The 11,261-nt window shown below is 33.4% G+C and overlaps 1 long non-coding RNA gene across 1 annotated transcript in view; it reads left to right on the top strand.

Annotated features, from left to right (window-relative positions):
* The window catches only part of LOC145258025 (uncharacterized), an 899,758-nt gene that overhangs the window by 24,070 nt on the left and 864,427 nt on the right, over nt 1-11,261 (top strand). Inside the window, exon 2 of the long non-coding RNA XR_013864036.1 lies at nt 11,196-11,211. This is a non-coding gene — a long non-coding RNA (uncharacterized LOC145258025). The remainder of the gene's footprint in view (nt 1-11,195; nt 11,212-11,261) is intronic.

Consider the following 11,261-nt stretch of genomic DNA (forward strand, 5'->3'; position numbering starts at 1 on the left):
GTCACAGGGGGCAAGGTCTGAATCATTAGGAAGGCGAGGAATCGTCTTCATGCCTATCTTGATGAAATTGTCTCCGATCTTCTCTGAGCACTTTTAAGACAAACCGCGCAAATCTTCTACATCTTCAGTTCCTCATGAATAATGTTGTGTACAGTTTCTACACTGACCTCAAAGTTTGCACTTATTGACTCTATAGAAATACGACGGCCCTTTTCCATGAAATTCTTTATTTGGCCAATCAACTCCGATGTTCTGACGTCGTTACTCCTCCCACATCACTCATCATCTCGTACTATCTTCCTTGAATCTCTTACGCCATTCCTTGAGTTTCTTACGCCATTCAAAAACTGATACTCGCTTTGTGCAAGATAGTTCAAAATCATTCCATACGTTTCTGTAACATTTTCCAAGTCTAAAACAGAATTTTATTGCATATCGTTCTTCTGAAGTGTCATGACGTCCAGAATGCATTTTTCAAATTCACCACTAAGGCTTTAGTAGGGTGTATTCTAATTCCTGTTGTAGCTGTTCATTTGAACCTGAAATTATAAAAACTGGTCAGTTTTCTCATAAAATGTATAGCAATAACATACTGAATTTTAAAGAGTCTACGAAAATGTTTAATGCTTGTACAAAAGAAGGGCTGGAAACTTATTGAAGGCAATATTATAAGAAAGCCACCACTAATCAATGTCCAAATACGACCTGATGATAAGGGTTAATGAGTGTAAATTGATAGTGTAATAATCGTTAATGGTGTAGGTTGGGTAGAATTTACGAAATGGACAGTTCAACAAGATCTTGTTTACATTGGATTTGAAAGCTACCAAATTGTAGTCGACCTGGAAGCAGGCCAGTGGAACAGTGTTCCACAAGCGAGCAGTTCCAGGAAGGAAGCTTTGCCCATGGAATCTGCATTTAGATTAAGGCTCAGATACAGAGTATGGGAAATGGCTGATAGTGGTTTAAGCGGGTAGAGTATTTTTTTTAAAGTTTAGCAAACGAATGAGCATAGATTGGAGTACAGACGAGCAATTGGCATAAAACTAACGCCACACACACACACGCACACACACACACGTGCACACACACACACACACACACACACACACACACACACACATATATATATATTTGTGATAGGACAATTCAAATATTTTTCCTGATTCCGATACAACAACTACCGACTCGATTCAGTTACCGATTCCTATTCTGATTCTTTTAAAATCTCTAAATATTTAACCATAGAGTTGTTATTTTCCCAGATTTCTGTAAAAAAAACCCCAAAAAACCCAGATGTTCAATATATATATATATATATATATATATATATATATATATATATATATATATATATATAAACGTAAAATTACACTTGTGGAGGGTGATCTATAGATATTAGCTTTGCTGGTATTATAAAATCAATAAATATGTATTATTTTATCATTATTACCAGACATGGAAGATTTTGTTTAAAAAAACATCAAATAAAAAGAGACAATTAAAAGAATCATTTTGACATCGGAAAATAGGCACCGATATTTTGATTCAAATATTGATTCCGATATCCCAATATTTGTCGATTTTTCCGATTCCCGATTTTGATTCCAATTAATCTTTTATATTAATATATATATATATATATATATATATATATATATATATATTTATATATATATTTATATATATATATATTTATATATATTCATATATATATCTATTCATATATATTTATATATATTCACATATATATATTCATATATATTCACATATATATATTCATATATATTTTCATATATATATTCATATATATATTCATATACATGCGTATATTCATATCTATATACTCATGTATATATATATATGCATGTATATATATATATTCACATATATATATGTTCATATATATATGTATATATTTAGATATATTCATATATATATATTCATATATATATTATATATATATATATATATATATATAACCGTTATATGAAAACGTAAACAGACTCTTCATTTGTACACCAAGTATATAACATCATATCCAACACATGTGACGTCAAAAATGAGAACATCCGAGTCAGATTAATGGCTCTAAGAACACATCAGGAGTAAAACAGGTTGTTCAAGAGACTAAATAGAAGAAGAAGAAGAAGAAGAAGAAGAAGACGATGCTAAAGTTGTATAATTAATTCACAAACTCGAATGGACGCGAGATCATTGTGACGAATTTATATCAATCATATTTTAATTAAAAATAAATAATTTATTAGATGCATCTTAATTAAATATTGCCTCTGGTATTTCTATCTGATGAAATGAAATTCTCAGGCAAATAATGAATACAATCAGGCGACTTGAAATTCACAGCAGAATTTTAGCCTTGATTTGAATTTTTTAGTTAAAATTTATTCGTCCTTAAATTTGATAACCATCGTCCGAATTTGTGTTACTTCTGACTTCTCTTAGCATACTGCAAGATCTAAAGTTCTAAAACCAAATCACTGAAGACATTCTGATATTTGATATAAATACTGCAACGGTGGTACGATAGAATCGGTCCTGAACATGGGGAGAATTACTTGGTTTGTCGTGTAGACGTTTCTTGCAATTGCTGTTCGGTCCAGAGAACGCTAACCAGCTCCCCGGATGTTAGACTTGCTAAAACGAGAGGCACAGTTCCTCTAAACTAAGTGGTTGATACGATACAAACGTTTGTTACTTCGAGAGTTCAATGGAATTGCTAGGGGTGATTTGACTTGATCTGCTGGTACTACTCTACTTGAAGTCATTGTGGGCAGGTTTTTATAGTTGTTGTTAATATCAGGGACCGATTTGCTGAAATTGAACACTTACAAAATAAGCGACACGACATATTTCTATAAAAATAAAATTCCTTTTGTTTTACAATTAAAAAAAGTATTTCCAACTTCGAAACATCCCTCGCACGCCCGTCTTCGGCCGGTGCAAAACTGTTATATGCATCGCTGACATACGACCCGTCCTGCTCGCATCTCCAGCTTCAACTGTATGAAATATTCTTTCTATCTTTAAAAGAGAGAGAAAGAGAGTGATTAGAAAGAGAGAAGAACAAGAGAGAGAGAGAGAGATAAAGAGATAGAGACATTCGTACACGCTATAAAACAAAAAACAAAGCAAAGTGATTGAAATATTTTGTTTTTCAATTCCGAGGACAGCATCCAGATTTGACTATTCTCTGTGCACCTGATTACATAAATAATCTCAGGTCGCATCCCTCACCTGTAAAGCTTTTTAATTGGCAGGCCCGACATTTTTTATATTTGTGCCAGCCCGTCGTAAGTACAATTCTGGCACAAGGTTCACTCTCCAGTAACCACCCAGGTTCCCCAAAATGGAGCTTCTTCATTGTGCCACACAAACATTGATCTGTACATATTATTAGGTGTGTGTATATTTTTACATATTTCTATTGCAAGGATGTACTAGAGGATCCTCATAAATTTTGAAGAATTGCCAATGGTAATCGATATATTTACTTTTACCGTAGCTATGTCACAGTTTTCAGATGAATAATTAAACGATCGGGAGATCCTGTTTATTAAAAAGGATGAAAAATGTGATAATATTCTACAAACATTAAATTACTACATAGATTCTGCCACTATAATGCCCGTAGTATGTGGTCACTTTCTATCTTCCTTTTTAATAAATAGGATCTCCCGATCACCGAAGACCAATATAAAAGAAAAATCTTGTCACTTTTGAGCCGGGCGTGAAACTAAAATATACCTTCTTTGTCTTCTGGTTAGGATGCAAGGATAGTATCTGTTCTGTCTAAAATTGGCATAATGATAACGTTGGGTTTCTGTTCGCACTCGGCGTCCATACAATGAAAAAGTGTCACACACCCTCTATAATAGATATTGGAAATAAACAATAATAACCAGATACATTCTGATACTATATTAACCAGATTACTTAGATACATACGTTTACAGTTTAACAAAAGGGCTACAATAATATCGCGAGGTCTCCATTCACGAATAGAATGCCTAGCAGCAACATCTTACGTATGGAACATGCCATTGTGAAATTTCAACAGGTCCCGCTAGTAAAGCTAAATATATCAAAATTAATTTATTGGTAGGATCAATAAAGGGACGAAAGACCTTCGTTAACATTCGGAAAATCCGGTTCATGGGAAAGTTTATTAATAGCCACTCATATATATATATATATATATATATATATATATATATATATATATATATATATATATATATATATATATATATATATATACATGTATATATACATGTATATATATATATATATATATCAATCAAAACATAGATTCCATGAACAAAGCTTCTTTCTCAGAACTACACGGCTGTGGAACCCTCTGCCGCTTGCCCCCCCCCCGAATTCAACTTGGATTTCTTCAAGTCCAACACAAACAAATTCCTGGTGAACCGCCCCCTTAAGTAATGACACGTATCAAATCCCCAATACTAACTATTACTACGATACTATCCCACTGATTAGTGTACACGCAATAACCCTTATCCCCGAGTGGCTCCTGGGCCTTGATAAGTGGTGACCCCCATGTAAAAAAAAATATCATTAAATAAAACAGAAGTTTAGATTACATCAGTCAGTTTTGCTTGGCCTTTTGGTCAAGATCAAAGTGTAGTATTCTTCAGATGCTGCACTTCTATTTCTTGTTCTCTTTCGGTGGAGGAGAAATCCTTCACGACTGAGACAATTTTTATTTTTGTACCTTTTCTCCACGTTAAAAAACGACCCTGGTGTCTTACTCTGTCCCGTGGGGAGGCATAGTAAATAGGTATATTAGCCAGTTCCCGTAAGAAGTGAAGACAGTTACTCGGAAGTTGGATAGGATAGAAAATAGAATTAATAGGAAAAAAAAACCGTCCATTTTATTTAATGAAATATGCCGTTGAGAAAAAAAAAATGATGCCTACGAGTGCTTGCCTCCGCAGGTGGAAAAGAACAAAGAAACGTTGTTTTCTTAGATCGTGTGTGACGACCTAACTTACATGAATCTACAGGGAAAAAACAAATCAGCGACATTATCATTCATCAATATGTCGATGGATCGATAGGTTGAGACATCAGTATTTAGATTATTAAAACCGCGAGCAATTGTTCAAATGGCGTCCAATATCAATATAATCACACACTGAAGCGTTCGCATTCAATTCGATTGACAGAAACTAACGTTCGTCGTTGACTTATTTGATTCAAGTTGAGTGTGATTTAGTTCACAAGAAAAGAAAATATTGACAGGAGATTTATCGCCATAAAAGGATACTTAAGTACTTGATCTTTTTTCGCCGTGACGATGACAGCCAATGTTACTTTGTTTTATAATGAGTCATCGTAAGGCCCGAAGGCCTTAGAGGATAATGTTAGTGAGTGTTAGGTTGCCAGTGAGACAATGGGTAGAATTTCATTATATAAGAAGACGGCTCTACAAGAGCTTGTTGTACTTGTGTAGAATTAGAACCCGGCGTAACTAAACTTCCGCTCGGCTTTGCTCGGAACATGGCGCTATGTGCTCGGGTGTGACTGTAATCTGACGTAAGACGCAGATCGGTCAATCAATATGCGGTAAAGGAGCAGACGATCTTCGGGGAAAATACTGGAAGAAAATAAATCAATAAATTAAGTAAACAGCACACCCTCAATCGACTGTTTTTAACAGCTTTGTACAATATGAATATCTCCATCTTGAATCAAGAGTTGCAGAGGCCGGAAGATGTCTTTATCTTAAACCATATATCGGAAAGCTACCTGGTTGGCGAAATGGCGAGATGCTTTCACATCTGATGCCTCTTCTCATCCCACTTTGACATTGTCTCATCACCTGATGCGACCGTAGAGAAGTTTACCTAATCCTAAGGGAATATTTTGGCTGTCTTAATTTATTTAAGTAAAAACAAAACAGTTGCCCAGGCCCAACCCACAGGAAAAGTTGTTCGTGAAACAAAAATATTACACAATTTTTTTTACTGCATATTAGTTACAAAAGTAAAGAAAACAAAATGCAAAAAAAAAAAACATACTTAAGAAAAAACCACACATAATCATCTTTAGAAAAATAAAAGACGCACAGGATTCATCTCTTACAGAAAAAAATGGTTAACTGCCCTAAAACGGTAGAATAACTCAAAATAGGGAAAAGAAAACAAACAAATAAAAATAAGTTTACTTTACATTTCTGTAAGAAATAAAGTAGAACATTTTTTTTTTTAAATCAGGAAAAAAATTTTAAAATGTGCTTTTTTAAAAACTTTTGCTAAAAATATGAAAACACAAAAAATTGGGGATTTTATTTATATTTTTAATTTTGTTATGCAAAAAAAAAAAGATGGTTAAAAATAAACTTACTTGTTTATCTTTTCCATTTAAAAAAATTATTACAAGAAAAAAAAACAGCAATTGTTACTGTAGGTCGTTGTTTCTTTTAACTTTTGGTTACATTTTTTCTGGTGATTTTATTATATTTAAATGTTTTCTTTAGTATTTTCCTCGTGAAACGTTGTTATGCTTGGATAATCGGCAACGCTTGGCGAAAGCCGGCGGTTGACATCATATTCCGAACGGCCAGTTTGTTATATCGGGTTCAAATTCTGCACAAGTGCCGAACTTGTTTACATTGGATTGAAAACAACCATGTTGTAGTCAACTGGACAGCAGCCCCGCATTATAGAAATTCAGCGCAGTGCACTTCTAGGACAGAAAATTTGTTCATGGAATTTGCGTTTAATTTTAAGGACATTATACAAGTAGAGAGAAAATCTTTACAATAGTTATAGATGAAAATTTGTTGCGGATGTTTTATAGCGGACACAATAGACTGTAGTTCATTCGAGCACTTGCCATGAAAATAACGATAGAGCAGAGATAGGCTCGCATCGTTTATTTCTATGAGAAACAAGTTGGGGTAGATACTTGCATGCTGCCAACCACAGCATTGTGTGACACAAGGTCCAGAAAGTGGGGTGTCAAGCAAGCTCTAAAGGAGCGGCACTTTTGCCTGAGTTTCCTTTCGGCATTCCCCTTTCATGGCACCTCAGCTCAGGCAGTAAGCCATGAACTTACTCCACCCGAAAGCCGGGTCGCAAGGCATGGGAGGGTGGATCTCCTCGGTGATCTCCAGACGGTGTACCTCAGCCCGACAGGTACTGGGGCAGTTTCTAGCCTCGCACCTGCCGGGCTTATTTTCAAGAATGGATTCCTGATTAATACTTTTCTACCCAAGTCTCCAAGCAACTGAATCAGCAAGGAGACCCATCTTCACTATTCATGCTGTAAGGCGGACAAAAGGACACCGTCTATAAGATTTCGAACTCGTTTTTGAATCCCTCAAGGCTAAAAAGGGTACTATGAGCAGTATCTGCTCAAATATGTCAATAGTAGTTGGTCTTAGGGCGTATTTGATTTTATACGGATGAAGTATTGCTTCTGGAGCATTTTTGCAGCTATTTTGTCAACAGATGTTTTATATGACTGTACAGTCAAAAATTTACCAGTCACATCAACACGAATAGATCCTTTAACAGGATAATTATGAGTGTATGAAATCGTTACGTATTATTTAGCATCGACAAACTTTTGTAGTAAAGCTTATATCATTCCTTTCGCGAAAGCATAGGACACAAAATGATTTATGTTCAACTAATCTAACTACTAACTGCAAGTTCGCTTGTATGGACTATAGTTGTCCGTGTCTCAAATTGTTATTGTTTTGAGATGTTTAGAATTTTTAGCCTGGATTTTTTTTAAATGACAACTTTTAATAGAGTAAGTACTTTGTTTCCTTCTAAATATTTTTCTATTCTATATGGTATGAAAATATTGCATTTAAGGAAAGTTATTTAAAGTTTTCATTTCGAAATTTAAAGATGTCTTTTTTTATTTTTAAGACATTACAAACAATGAGATGGTCGCAAAGTGGTAGGAAGAGGAAAAATAAAGAAATCATGGAGGAAAATGAATATAGCAAATACAGAGTGTTGATGAATGAATACATGGTTTAGTGGCTGTTTTAGTCATTTAGAACTGCTTTTCATGCATCGCTCAATCATTTTGCGACCAAATTTCAAACAATTATTACAGTTTATGGATCACCTTCACAACTATATTGTGAATTTTTAATTTCAATTTTCGTTAAGTAAAACAAAAATTATGATGAAGTTTCTGATGTTCAAAATCGTAAAAATATGTGAGCGACGCTTTTATGACTGGTTTCTGTATAAACCACGTCACTTCAGCGACTGCTATTGCTACTAATTCACTGCTGTCGCGGAAAGAGAAGTAACTCGTGAAACAGAGAGAAAGGAAGCATGAAAGAGAGATAATTGGGGAAGATTCTATTGAAAGCAGACGAGTGTCAAACATTTTTATTGAATATATGTTTATGGGGGCAAGAAACTAAGACTGAAATCAAACAAAGAATAAGTGAATTCATTACAAGCTTGGAAAAATCACAGATTACAATAGAAAAATGCGAGCAGGAAAAGTAATATGGTTAAGCTTAAACATGGAAAAGTAAAGGACTAGTTGTTAAAACTGGAAAGAAAAGACAAAATATTCTAGTAAAAAATATAATAAATTTGAAACTTAAAATATTGCAGCATAAAGAATTAAAAAAAAATATTCAATTTATAGCATTATATAATCAATTTTTCTATTGTGATTTAATATAAATCATCAATGAGTTTTGTCACATAATTTGAAGAGAAATTTTGATACTAATAAAACAAATGGGGGGTCTACCTTTTTGTTAAATAGTACTTACTCGTATAGAGTAATGATCTTACAAACCTACACATTTCAGGTGAAAACATTATTACCCACTTACAAGTTATGTCGACAGTAGTATAAATTCCAAAAAAATTATGGAAAATAAATCTAGTCAAGATTATAAAAGGCTTTTTAGTTTTTCAATCTATGTGCTAAATAGCAACATTTTTGACTGCCTACAAACATTATTTTGCTAAAAATCATTTCGTCTGATGAGATGATCATTTTATTGAAAATCCATGTATCAAGGAAAAAAAAAACTATAAATTTTTGTATTCCTTTTCAAATTATAAAGTTTTCGTAATTTTTAAAAATTGACTTGATTTAATTCCACAATTACAGGTACATATACATATTCTTTATATATATATATATATATATATATATATATATATATATATATATATATATATTCTTTGTATATACATATGTATATCTATATACACCAAGTTAAATGTATTTAAAGAGAAAACTCGTGAATTTAACAAAGTTATTATTGTGGGAGGAGGGGGAGAAAGAGATGGTTGCTAAGTCATAGCTGGACTGTTTACCACTGTCATGAAAACAGAGTTTAGAAGTTTTTTTAAGCAATACTCGTATACGAATCCTTTTGTTTCCTTCTTTTATTTTTTAAAGTGAGAAAATTCTTTGAGTAGAAAAATATCATAAGGAAGTGTCAAAACCCAAAACGAACATAAACTCTACATCACTGGAAGCAACAGTCGCCGATATTTTATATATATATATATATATATATATATATATATATATATATATATATATATATATCATGTATATATATTCTTTGTATATGCATATGTATATCTATATACACCAAGTTAAAGGTATTTCAAAAGAAAACTCGTGAATTTAACAAAGTTATTAAAAGTGTTCAATAAAAAAGAATACGATACATTTTTCTATTGATATATGTATATATATGTATATATGTATACATATATATATATATATATATATATATATATATTATTGATATAGAGAATTTTACATGGTCGCGATACTGGACATGCTAATGTTCCGGACAAGTGGTCGGTCAAGATCACACGTTGTTATCAGACTTCCACTGATGAAGTCCAGTTCATAAATGAAAGATCAAAGAATAATTTACTTAAAGGATATAACGTGCTAAAATATAGGGAAGGAGTTAGAGATGTTATGTGACATTTAAAACTCCGATCATTGAAAGCGAAGGTAGAAAAAGAAAGTGAAAAAAAGAAAGAGAACGAGAAAAGGCGGCGAACAATATCCAGTGTAATCGAGATTGTTATTGTAATTGAAGACAGAAAACGGTTAATTATAGAATACGACGACTGAGAGGAAGGGTAAACGTAAATCAACAATCTATAAAGGAGACAGGAGAGTTGTCAAAACAGGAAATTTGTTCTGAAAAAGATCGAGCAGAAATTACTTATTAATGAGAAAGGTTGATCTAAGGAGAATACATTATTAGTATACTTAAAACATAATCTTATGTAGTACATACACATACGTAAAATTATACATGCATATACACACACCCAGCTATATGATGATTGCAACGTCTTGTCAGACGAGTGCCACTCCCTGACACTTAAAGTCCATGAGCCCAAAAATGACTTCCATCGCCACAGGATCATTTTAATAGACAAATTCCCGAGGGAGTATCTGTACACAGATGATGTTACAGAGTCTTAGCTTTATACGACAGCTAATCTCTCTCTCTCTCGGTACAAAATGTTGGAAGAGCAAGATAGCCAGCAATAAGTTAAACTGCAAACCAGCTTAATGCGGGTACTGGTCTCCCGCTTTATGTTTTTTTAATCAGAGATTTGCTTCTACTAGTAAGGTTGCCCTTCACCACGGCTTACGGGAGCCCTCTCCACCCCAACACACACATACATACACACAAACACACACGGTGCTAGTTGGTCGTTGACCTCGAAAAAGAGTTCATTCGCTCTTTGGAAGGTCTTGTTTTTAATCCTACAAGGAGACTAGCCACCCTTCTCATCAAACAAGTCTGGTGGGGGAACCAGTTTAGTCACCGGTGACCCGACCATGAGGCAGGTAGAACTGGGTTACATGGTACCAGTAGCATATAACATGACCTGACATACACACATACATATATACATATACACACATATATACCTCTAGATATTATTAAGTCTCCTAACGAGGACTTATGGTCTTGACTGACCACTTATCCGGCACATTAGCATGTCCAGTGTCGCGACCGTGTAAATTTGTCTTGATCAATAATATATATATATATATATATATATATATATATATATATATATATATATATATATATATATATATGTTTGTTTGTGTGTGTGTGTGTATTTTTTTATTTTAATTTGTTCTTTCTTTATTTTTAGATTACCTTCAAACTGAGTAAGTATCCCACTTTCATATTTTTACAATTTTTTTATTTTCATATTCAT

The sequence above is a fragment of the Euprymna scolopes genome, chromosome 33 (genome assembly GCF_053919585.1).
Source record: "Euprymna scolopes isolate OS-2025 chromosome 33, ASM5391958v1, whole genome shotgun sequence".
Lineage (NCBI taxonomy): Eukaryota > Metazoa > Mollusca > Cephalopoda > Sepiida > Sepiolidae > Euprymna > Euprymna scolopes.